Raw genomic sequence first — 11,038 nt, forward strand, 5'->3', positions numbered from 1 at the left:
TCAAGGATGGGGGTGACTGGTTTACCAAGAAGAAACTAAAGGAAACTAAACTCCCTAGATGCAGAGGCACAAGTTCTCTAGAAGTTTATAGGGGGAAGGAAGAACCAGAGAGACAGTGAGTGTTTAATAATCCCCTGCAGGGGGACACCCGTAGCTCAGTGGGTAGGGCGTCAGACACACACACCCAAGCTTGTGGGTTCCAACCCGGCCCGGGCCAGCTAAACAATGACAACAGCAACAAAAAAATAGCCGGACACTGTGGCAGCCACCTATGGTCCCAGTTACTAGGGAGGATAAGGCAAGAGAATCGCTTAAGCCCAAGAGTTTGAGGTTGCTGTGAGCTGTGACACCATGGCATTCTACCGAGGGTGACATAGTGAGACATTGTCTCAAAAAAAATAACAATAATAGGCTCGGCACCTGTAGCGCAGTAGGTGCAGCGCCAGCCACATACACCAACGTTGGCGGGTTTGAACCCAGCCTGGGTCAGCTAAACAACAATGATAACTGCAACACAAAATAGCCAGGCATTGTGGCAGGTGCCTATAGTCACAGCTACTTGGGAGGCTGAGGCAAGAGGATCGCTTGAACCCAAGAGTTTGAGGTTGCTGTGAGCTAAGATGCCATGGCACTCTACCCAGGGTGACATAGTGAGATTCTGTCTCAAATAATAATAATAATAAAAAAATAATCCTCTGCAGAAAAAAGGAAAATGGGAATGGGTGCAGGAGAGAGCAATGGCTTCAGGAGCTAGAGCAGAGAGAGGGCTTGAGTTTTAAAAGTCATTCTGTCTTTTGATGCAATCCTGAGCAAAGCCCTGGACTTTGCCTCTTGGTTCACAGCATCCTTGCTCTTAAAATTAGAAAAATATGTTCCTCCTTCTTAAGTAAACAACAACAAAAAGATGACAGCGATGAGCAATTTGGCTCCATCTGTGAAGGAAACCGTGTAGCATAAAGTGAGACTGAGCTCCTTTGTAAGAACCTTTCCCCTCTCCTTTTCTATTTTTTTTCTTTCTTTCCTTTTACAATTAAAAAAAATGCTTTTCTGAAAAAGCTTTATAAAAATATCACGTGCAAGGACGGCACCTGTAGCTCAGTGGGTAGGGCGCCAGCCCTATATACTGAGGTTGCTGGGTTTGAGCCCAGCTCCAGCCAAATTGCAACAAAAAAATAGCTGGGTGTTCTGGCAGGCGCCTATAATCCCAGCTACTCGAGAGGCTGAGGCAAGAGACTCGCCTAAGCCCAGGCGTTGGAGGTTGCTGTGAGCTGTAACACCACAACACTCTACAGAGGGCGATAAAGTGAGACTCTGTCTCTAAAGAAAAAAGAAAAAAAATATATATATATATAAAATATATAAATATACACACACACACACATATATATATAGCAGCACCTGTGGCTCAAGGAGTAGGGCACTGGCCCCACATACCGGAGGTGGCAGGTTCAAACCTGGCCCTGGTCAAAAAAAAAAACAAAAACATATATATATATATATACACACACACACATATATATACACATATATATATATTTATATCGCTTTGCACATGGAAGATATTTAAGTAGTATAGAAAAATACACAGTGAGACACAGTGGGTTTCTTTCCACTGCTGGAAATACACAGTGGGTTTCTTTCCACTGCTGACATCCTCCCCTGCCAAGCCACCCGCTATTCCCAGTCTCTTTTATATATTTACTGGGACATTAGTACACATGTCAGCCCCCCCTCATTCTTGACAAACAGATATAATACCTGTTACGTGCTTTGATATTTTTCACTCCATTTAATAATGAATCTTGAGAACTCCCCCCCAAATCAGCCCATATAAAATGCCTTACATTTTTTAGCCACTGTGCAATACTTAGTCAGTGAATTATGTGCTTGGGCCCTGGATTTTTTTGAGACAGGGTCTTGCTCTGCTGCTCGGGCTGGAGTGCAGTGGCAGTGGCATCATTATAGTTTGCTGCAACATAAAACTCCTGGGCTCAAACTCCTGCCTCACCCACAGGAGTAGCTGGGACTATTAGTACCTTCCATCACACTCAGCACTTTGTTTTCTTTTTTGTAGAGATGGAGTCCTGCTTTGTTGTTCAGGCCGGTCTTTGCGGTCTTAAGCAATCCTCCTGCCTAAGTTTGCTAAGACTGAGGCATTTTCCCAGCCATTCATTGCCAGTGCATGTATTGATGGGGCCTGCTGTGCACTGACACAGTTGTTAGGTGCTGAGACACGGGAGAGGTGGAGTCCTCTCCTGGGGCAGCTCAGAGCCTGATGGGGGACATGGGCAATTAGAGAGGGAACAAAGTGCTACAACAGATGCTCTGTGCTTCTCCTGGGCTCAGCATCTCCAGGAGGATAAACACAGCCGTCCTGCAGAGCATGGCCTTAGCTAAGGGCATGTAGTCAGCAGAATCTTGATTCAGAGACAATACAGATAGAACGTGGATGGGTCACAATGACTGTGAAAAATCGGCTGTCTGCACACCCTGATTTCTCCTGTGTGAGCATCCCTCAAGCTGGGCTTTTGCACATCGGCTACTCCACCTTTCCCCCTCTTTTAGAAAAAGTTAGCCATGAAGTCTGAATACACATTGAGTTAAGTGTAGGCAACAACAGAAACTTACATCAACACCAATCTGATAAATAGTTTACAGCTTTAAGGAGCAATCACTGTGCATCTAGGTGGGGTAGTAGAAGCAGCAGGGGGCTGTGGTGAGGATTTGGGGAGTTATGTGAAGCTCCCAGGCAAGACTGCCTGGCACACAGAAGCGTTATGTAAGTCTCAGCTATTGTTATTAGCATTCCAGTTTGTTTAAGAGATGCTCCTGGGAGTGTTGGGGTGCTATGCTTGAGTGGGTAGGTGTGATAAGACCACTTCCATAATACTTGACTGAGAAACAGAAATAAGGGGAGTTTAAATGGAGCAGATGGTGGAGTGGAGGTGGGGAGCCGGTTTGGGGCAGTGGAGCTGGGGAGAGGGTTTGTTAGCAAAGACAGTGGGCTCATAAGGAATGGGGAGAGGGGACCAAAGGCAAAATCCATCTACTTCCCAATGTGTTCTGCTCTCCTTAGGGATAAACCTGGGTTAACCTTCTGACCCTCTCCCACACCCCACACCTTCGGCCCCTACCCTGTAGCACTTGCACTTTCACTGACACTCCCAAAGGGGTCGTCCTAGAACTCCTTTTACTTACTTCATCTGGGCCAGGGTGGGCCTGCTGCAGGGTGGCTCCTGTGGGACCTCTGTAGGGGCAAGCCCAGGTTCACAGTGGCAACAAATCCGGCCTGGGAGGTGCTGTACTCTGGTCATGGTTGACTAAGGATGCAGAGTCACCCACACCATGCCTCATCCAGGAAGAGTGGGGGGCGCAGGGGTGACTGAACAGGATGGAGCAAAGAGACAGGGAACACTGTGGCCTTTTCCTGCAAGGAGCATGGGCCTGCTCCTTCCACACTGTAAACAGAGCAGGGGCAAGACAGACATGGCACTCAAGGCTTCTAGAAGGAAAGTGCTGGCTCCACAGTGGAGTGAATCACCCAGAGCTTGGAGACTTCCAGGAGGTGGGGCTTCTTGGTGGTGTTTAGCTGGGAGGGGTGTGGACATTTAAATACGCTCCTTGCCTCTCAAAGGGAAAGACTGTGTTATGCTGCATGCAGCCCCACAGCAGGCCTACAGTTCCACTTTTCTGAGCCGGAGCTAGTGGAACAAAGAGAAAGCAATGCTGCACCATGATTGCTTGGGTGCCTCCTCCCAGCTACCCAGAGTCCTGTCAGCAGCAAGCTTCCTGGGTTCCCCTCTGGTTTCTCTTCCCTACGTGCCCTGGGGCCACCCTCCCTCACAGGCACTTGTGCTGTAAGAAACCTTGGCCTCAGCCACCCCAACCCTCCCAGCCTGTGCTGGTCACAGCCATCAGATCCTTTACCTCTCCTGCTTAGGGCTCCTACTGCCTGCCATGCTCAGCAGGGCCCTGCTCTGGAAGCCCAAGTCTCTCCGTGCCCAGAAGGCGTCGTGCTCAGGCCCTGGAGCAGCTACACCAAGGCGGAGCTTGGAAGGGGCTGGGGACAAAGAAGTCTGTCTACCTGTGCTGACTTGGAGGCCAGAGGGGCAGACAGGGAAAGCTCCACAGGGATGCCAGAGCCAGGTATCTAGTCAAGGGAGGGAGGCAGGATGCTGGGAAAGACTGGGCCGTTGGGGCAATGAGCATCAGCAGCAAGGCAGAGATGGGTTAGGTCTAAGGAGGAGAGAGAGGTGGGTGCAGAAGGGGCAGCTGGGGCTAAGGCATCCCAGTGCCGCCATGCCACTGGGCAGGAGGAAGAGAAAGCACTTATTTGGAGAGAGGGTCTCTGGGTCAACTTTGGGCTGACTTGTCAGGCAGGTATCGAGGAATAAGGGAGCGGTCTAGTCTGTAATTCTAACATATTTTTCTAATAGTGTCCCTCAGTCAGGGAGCAAGATGGGAGGGTTGAGCCAAAGAGAGGGGATGGGAGGGGGAATGCTCTCCCTTGGGAAGAAAGGCCAGTGGGCATGGTGGACACCTACCCACCATTGTTATCAGCGCTGTTTCACAGGCAAGGAAGTAAAGGGTCAGGGGCTGGGATTTCACTCAGGGCCACAGGACACCCACACAAAAGGGCCAGCACCCACACAAAGCAGGCAGTACAAGGAGGGGTGAGGGTGCTGGGGAGGAAAGATATTAGTCCAGAAAGAAGCCCAGGAGTGGAGCAGTTAAGTTCGGGACACCATGGAATGGAGGTGTTAAGAAGCCACTTGGACAACTGAGACAACGTGGGGGACAGATCGAGTGGAGACAAGAGCTTTAGCCGAGTCACCCCAAGCCTCCCTCAGCGGTTGGTCCCCTGCCCAGTCACTCTGCCCTGCCCCTCCTGGAAACTGTGCCCTCGGCGGAGCCCCTCTGCACAGCACATACTTTCATTTAGGAAGAAGCAATGGGACCCGGAGGGCAGCAGACGGCTGCGTTGGTCTGAACTGCGGGGCCGCCGGAGGAGCAGATTTGGCTGCCAGGAGCCCAGGAATGCACTCTGGCGCTGCCGCCCAGCGCCCACCAGCTTTCAGGCACGTCAAATACCGGGCACGAAGTCCCCGGGGCTGTCCTTGCAGTCTGCGCCCTGACGCCTAGGTGGCGCCAGAGCCTCACTCCTGTTCCCCGCGCGGGGCGCCGCCCACGCCTGCAACCCGGGCTCCAACTCAGTCCAGCCACCTGGCAGGTTGGGCGCCCACTCTGTTTTCGGGGTTCAGGTCTCCTAGGTACAAGGGGCTGCACCCTCCCTCGAGCTGCGAACTTGCAGTTGCTGTTTCCCTTCTGTCCTTTGCTTCGCTATCATTTCTCGCCTCCTTGTACCAGAGGGAGTTGGTTAGCCCGAGCCCTCTCACCCCCGCCTCAGGGACAGCACAAAGCAAGCCAAGTCCTGCATCTGCCTTTAAAAAATAATTTTAGTGAAAAGTTAATGTAATAATATTAAATTCATTTTTAAACTTAAGTTAAAAAAAACTTATGAAAACAACATACCCACATGGTTCCAAACAACAAGTTCCTGTTGAACCCTGTCCGATAATTCCAGTAAAATACAGTCTCTCAAGCCCTGGTCCAGAAACACCGCATGCACTTATGTCTGTTTTTGCAGATCGCCACCCATGCTTTCTTTCATACAGCTTTGCACTTGACTGGTTAGCAAAATGAGAAAGAATTCTCCATCCATCCTGCGAGTATTTATTGTGCGCGGACCGGAGGCTCTGCAGGTGGCGGGGAATAGGCCTAGCGCCCTCCCGCTGAGCTCAGGTCCCACGGGGGAGCTGGATCAACTCCTGGGGTGCCAAGTGCGTTGAAGTCCTCGGAAGAAAAATAAAGCGGGATTCCGGATTGGGGGGCTGAGTTGGTGTCAGAGGTCAAGAGAAGTGACATTGAGCAGAAACCTAAATGCACTTGAGGCATTTAGGCAACTGCGTAGGTGGGGTAGGAAATGCGCTTCTCAGTGGCGCAGCCCCCCCTCGTCCCCGCTAAGTTAAAGAGCAGGGAAGTGAGGATTCCTCGGGCTGCTCAGCCCTGCCCAGCTTGCTGCCAGGCCTCGGCCGCTCCACTGCTCCGAGCGCTCCTCCCCCAGCGAGCCGGCTTGGCGGGCACCGTCCCTCCCACTGCGGGGGTCGTGCGTCCCTTCCCGACCCTCCCCGGCGCGCGCCCCCTCCCACTCCCGTAGGAGAGCCGAGCGGCGGCCGCGGTGAAACATGAAGTTTATTCGCCCCAAAGTGACGCAAAAATTCCTAGAGCTCGGTGGCGGCGGCTATCTAGAGATCAGACCATGTGAGGGGCGGCGGGTACAAATACTGCCGCGCGGGCGCCAGCTGCGCACAGGCAGCGGCCGCCCGGGTGCCTCGAGGGCGCGAGGCCGCCCCGCCTCCCGAGCCGGACCAGCCTCCCCACGCACGCCCCGCAGGTGGGTCCGCTTTCCTTGGCCTCCAACCCTCACTTCTCTGCAGAACTTCCGAGGGAGAGCCGTCGGCGACGCGGTGCCGCACGAGCGGTGGGCTCCGAGTTCCGCCTCCTGCTCCCTCCACTCTCCGTAAGAGCCAGCGCCGCGGGCAGGCGAGCAGCGTCCGAGGGGGGTCTGGGGGGCTTCTTTGTCTGTCGCCTGCAGGGGCTGTGCGACATCCTGAGTACCAGAGGAAGACCTTGTAAAGATGGTCTTAAGCAAAGTGTTGTTCTGGGCTTGGGGAAAAGTTGGATAAACCCATGATTTATGTTTAATCTTCACTCTGCTGCCGTCACGTGCAGGTGGCTTTATGCAAAGATACTTGTGCAGGGAGAGTTCTGATTGACTTAAACGCCCGAATATCCAGAGAAATCTGAGGGACACCTAAGTGGGCCGAGTCTCTGTGCACTTGGGTTGTTTCACTGTGGGAGCTGATGCACGCTCAGACACGCCACAGGCCATTCAGAATTTATGTGAAACTCCTACCCCAAAGGCTGTTCTACAGGGTCGAAGTAAGTGTATAACCGTCAGTACCTTGAAAAAATATGTACGTTCAGATGTTTTGAAAAAGCTCTCTGGAGTTGGAGCAGATGTAGGTCTGGAGCTCATGAGCAGATTTCCTTTTGAACTGGGTCTTTGGCATATTGAATTGCTTCTTTTCAAGTGTTGTTCTAAAGAACTTGAGAGGGGTAGAATTTCTAGGAGTCAGACTTGACAAAGGCTTGTGTGTATGTATTTTTATGATCAATTTTGTCCCGAAAAATGAACCAGGTCAATGGATTATTTATGAGCCTGCTAGCTCTCATCATAGTAAGACGAGATCAAATATTTAGTGTGTTTTGCCTTCAGTTACACAGGAAAAATGTCTAAGAGGGTGACATGGGGATTTGCATTTCATGAAACAGGAAAACTCTGGGCAGCTTTTGGGTTTGGGTTTTTAGGTGTGGTGGGAACACACAGCTTTGACTCTTTGTCCCATTATTTGCTTTTGTGTGAAGCCTCTGAAGTCCAAAAGTTCAAGTGCTCTCACCACACACCAGGGTTGGGATGACTGTGGCTTGCAGGCACGAGAGGCAGGTGAGGAAGGTTCTTATGCATCTCTGCAGCCATTTTTGGTATGGGGTTGTCTTTCCTTTCATAGAAGGGCAAGTTGAAACTTCTTTGCAATTAATCACAAGTCCCCTCAGTTTCTTTCCATCTCCTTGTTTAAGAATATAAATGCCAGGAGTGATGGTGGGGGTGGGTGATTAACGTCAGCATTTCAATGGAATTGGCAAGTATTCAGAAATTTCTTGGGTGGGGGGTTGGAGATATCTGAGCACTTTGATGAAGCTTAGGGAGGTGAGTCAAAGAGTTTCACAAATGGGCAACTGAGGAATGGGGGCGGTTGGCTAGAGGAGGGTTTAGGGGTTCAAGGTCTTTCTTATGGCAGGCTTACAAAACATCCTAGATGTTCCTCACCAAAGAGAAACAGGTAATTCCAGAAATTAAGCCAGTATGCGGCAGTTCCTTCTCCTTCATACTTTTGGAATGGAACTGTATATACTTTGAGAGAACATACAAGGCAGGGCTGCCTGAAAAAGCTTAACTTTAATTTGGCTTAATGAATCAACAGGATATGGCTATGACTTGACTTTTTTCTAAAGATGTTTTTATAGCCAAAGGGAAACTTATATAGTCATTTCTTTGTTGAGAAGTAAACTCTGACTTCCATTATTCCCAGGACCACATCAGCTGCTCTGGATCTCATGGTCCTCTGCTCTAAGTGAGGGGAGACCCACATAAATCGATGTCCAATTCACTCTATAACTGTAGCCCTCACTTCTCTAAGAAAACATGAGTTGAAATGATGGTGCAAAAATGCCTGAGGGCCAGGACTCTTTACCCAGATGTTGCCATCAAATCAGGGTCTTCTGAGGATCCCCTCTGATTTTGCTTTAAGGCAGAAGCTTTACCCACTCCAACACATGTTGAATGCTGCACCTCAACTACATCAAACCAAGAGGCCGACTCCCGGGGCCAAGTAGCCCGACTCCCCAGATGCCCTTTGCAAGATGCCCAGCCTTTGGTGCAGTAGAAACCATCTCCAGGCAGATGTGGGCTGTGCCAATTTTCCTGTCCAGTCTCTGAGCTATTGCCACCCAGCTGCCCTCCTCTGAGGTTTGTGGTTCCATAGAACAAGCTTGGGTGTGGAGTCAGACATCTCACATAAGGAGCAGGTGAGGTAGATTCACCCTGTTCTTGCGGGGAATCTCTTATCTGTTTCTGGGCTTAAATAGGCAAAATGGCATTTTTTTTTTTTTTTTTTTTTTTTGGAGATAGAGTCTAACTGTGTTGCCCTGGCTAGAATGCTGTTGTAGCATCATAGCTCACAGCAACCTCAAACCTTTGGGCTCAAGCAATGCTCTTGCCTCAGCCTCCCGAGTAGCTGAGTAACTGGGACTACAGGTGCCCACCACAACACCTGGCTAGTTTTTTCTATTTTTAGTAGAGATGGGGTCTCATTCTTGCTCAGGCTAGTCTCCAACTCCTGAGCGCCAGCCATCCACCTGCCTCAGCCTCCCAGAGTGCTAGGATTACAGGCATGAAGCACCGTACCCAACCTTGCAAAATGGTATTCTAAGGGAAGAAATTGTCATCTTTCTAGAAGTGAGAGCTAGGTGGAGAACAGATGAAGCTAGCCTTTAACAGAAGCCTGGCACAAATCACCTTCCAAGAGCAGAGAGGTGAATTGCTTTCCTAAGGTAGGTACAATGCCTGCCATCAATGACACAGCCCCCTTATTTCAAAGGGGGAGCTCATTGTGCTGACTTTGAGCCACACTGGGAGATGTTGGTCTGAGGGTAACATCTCTGCAGGAGGCATCCCCTACAGCCCAACCTTTGTTAGCTCTCAGTGCCTGGGAAGGTGAATGCTCATTCACTGAATGTCAACAACACGGCTTTCAAACTGAGCAAGTGTTTTCCCAGCCCTGTGTGTAATGAGGTGACAAAATAAGTAGAGATTAAACGGTGTGAGGCAGTCTGACTGCTTTATTATTGTTTCCTTTGGCTCCCCTGGAACCTGGAAGCAGCTTCCCACTCTCACCCCCACGCTAGGCCAAGTGACCTGTTAATAGGTATTAAGCCATAGGCTCCTTAAAATCCAGGACAGCATGGACCTCCATTAACTCCCGAAGCCTTTGGACTACAAAAGGAGAGTTGCATCCCAGTAACATGGAGACCTGGAGGTAATGTCCCCTGGTCCGCAGGCACTGACAAGTAACAGATGGTAAGGAGAAGGTCTCCTGGGGTCCTGAAGTCTGGTTCTTCAGGCCATTATTTGAGGTTGGGAGGACAGAGGTAAGAGAGGTGTGGCAAGGCCAGACAGTGATTTGGGAGAGCACGTCTTAGTCAAGTTGGCTTGGGGCCAGTTGTGTGCTTAGGGTTCTCCTGGCAGGCTGGGTGGGCAGCCCGCCTGGAGAGGGCAAGTCCGTGGGCCTTTCTTTCTTGGGTTTTCATATGGCCTTTCTGGGTATTCTGTTTCCTTTATTATGGAGAACGGGAAGGACCTTGGCTTACTGAAGCTTGCCCACGGCTTATGGCTTATGGAGACATAGCCAAGGCTTGAACTTGAGTTTCCTGCATGTTGGCTTTTCTCTCCCTCTGCTAGTGGTGGCCATGTTGCCTTTAAAATGCTAATCAAATTATCTGTTTTTTTCCCCTGTTTGAGAGGAAAGGAGCTGGCGGGAAGAGCAAGGAGGAAGAGACTGGAGGGGAGCAGGGAGATAGATAAACTGTTCTAGTCACCAAGGTTTCCCAGCACTGGCAGAAGGCTAGAACTGTTTTTCATGTTGTTGTTGTTTTTAGACAGAGTTTCACTCTGTTGCCTGACTTAGAGTGCAGTGGCATCATCATAGCTCACTGGTCTTAACCTGGGCTCAAGTGATCCTCCCACTTCAGCCTCCCATGCAGCTGGAGGCCACATGCCCAGCTAATATTTAGTAGAGACAGAGTCTCACTACATTGCTCAAGCTGGGCTCTCTACTCCTGGCCTCAAGAGATCTCCGACCTCAACCTCCTGAAGTGCTTGGATTATAGGCACAAGCCACTGCCCCCAGCCAACTTTTTGACACTGTAAACTCCTAGGGGTCAAAAAATATCTCTTGCTCCCGTCCCGGTGCATGTTTAGGAACTAGATCAATGTTGTGTAATAACGACCTGATTTTTTATGAGTATTCCCAACTGAGTGACTCACTGTAAAGCACAATTCAGGACGTTTTGACCTAAAATACAGGCACCTTCAAGCAACAACACCCAAATGTCTTGTGGCTATAGAAGCGGCCATGTGTGGTCTCTGCAGCCCTGCCACCCTGAAGCGCCCCCTGCCCCAGCAGCCAGCTTCCCTGAACTTCTCTCTCCCCCACTTCCTTCTCCTCTTCCCTGACCCTTCCAGAGGACGTGGGCCCACTTCCCCCTCTTCTCGCTGTTCTTTGCCACTCACATTTTATTTTTAAATTTCACTTCAAATCCCTTTCTCCTCTGCTCTTTCTCCTACCTTGCTCAGCTG

Source organism: Otolemur garnettii, unplaced genomic scaffold (assembly GCF_000181295.1).
Source record: "Otolemur garnettii isolate 467f Iridium unplaced genomic scaffold, OtoGar3 scaffold00166, whole genome shotgun sequence".
In the NCBI taxonomy this organism is placed as follows: Eukaryota; Metazoa; Chordata; class Mammalia; order Primates; family Galagidae; genus Otolemur; species Otolemur garnettii.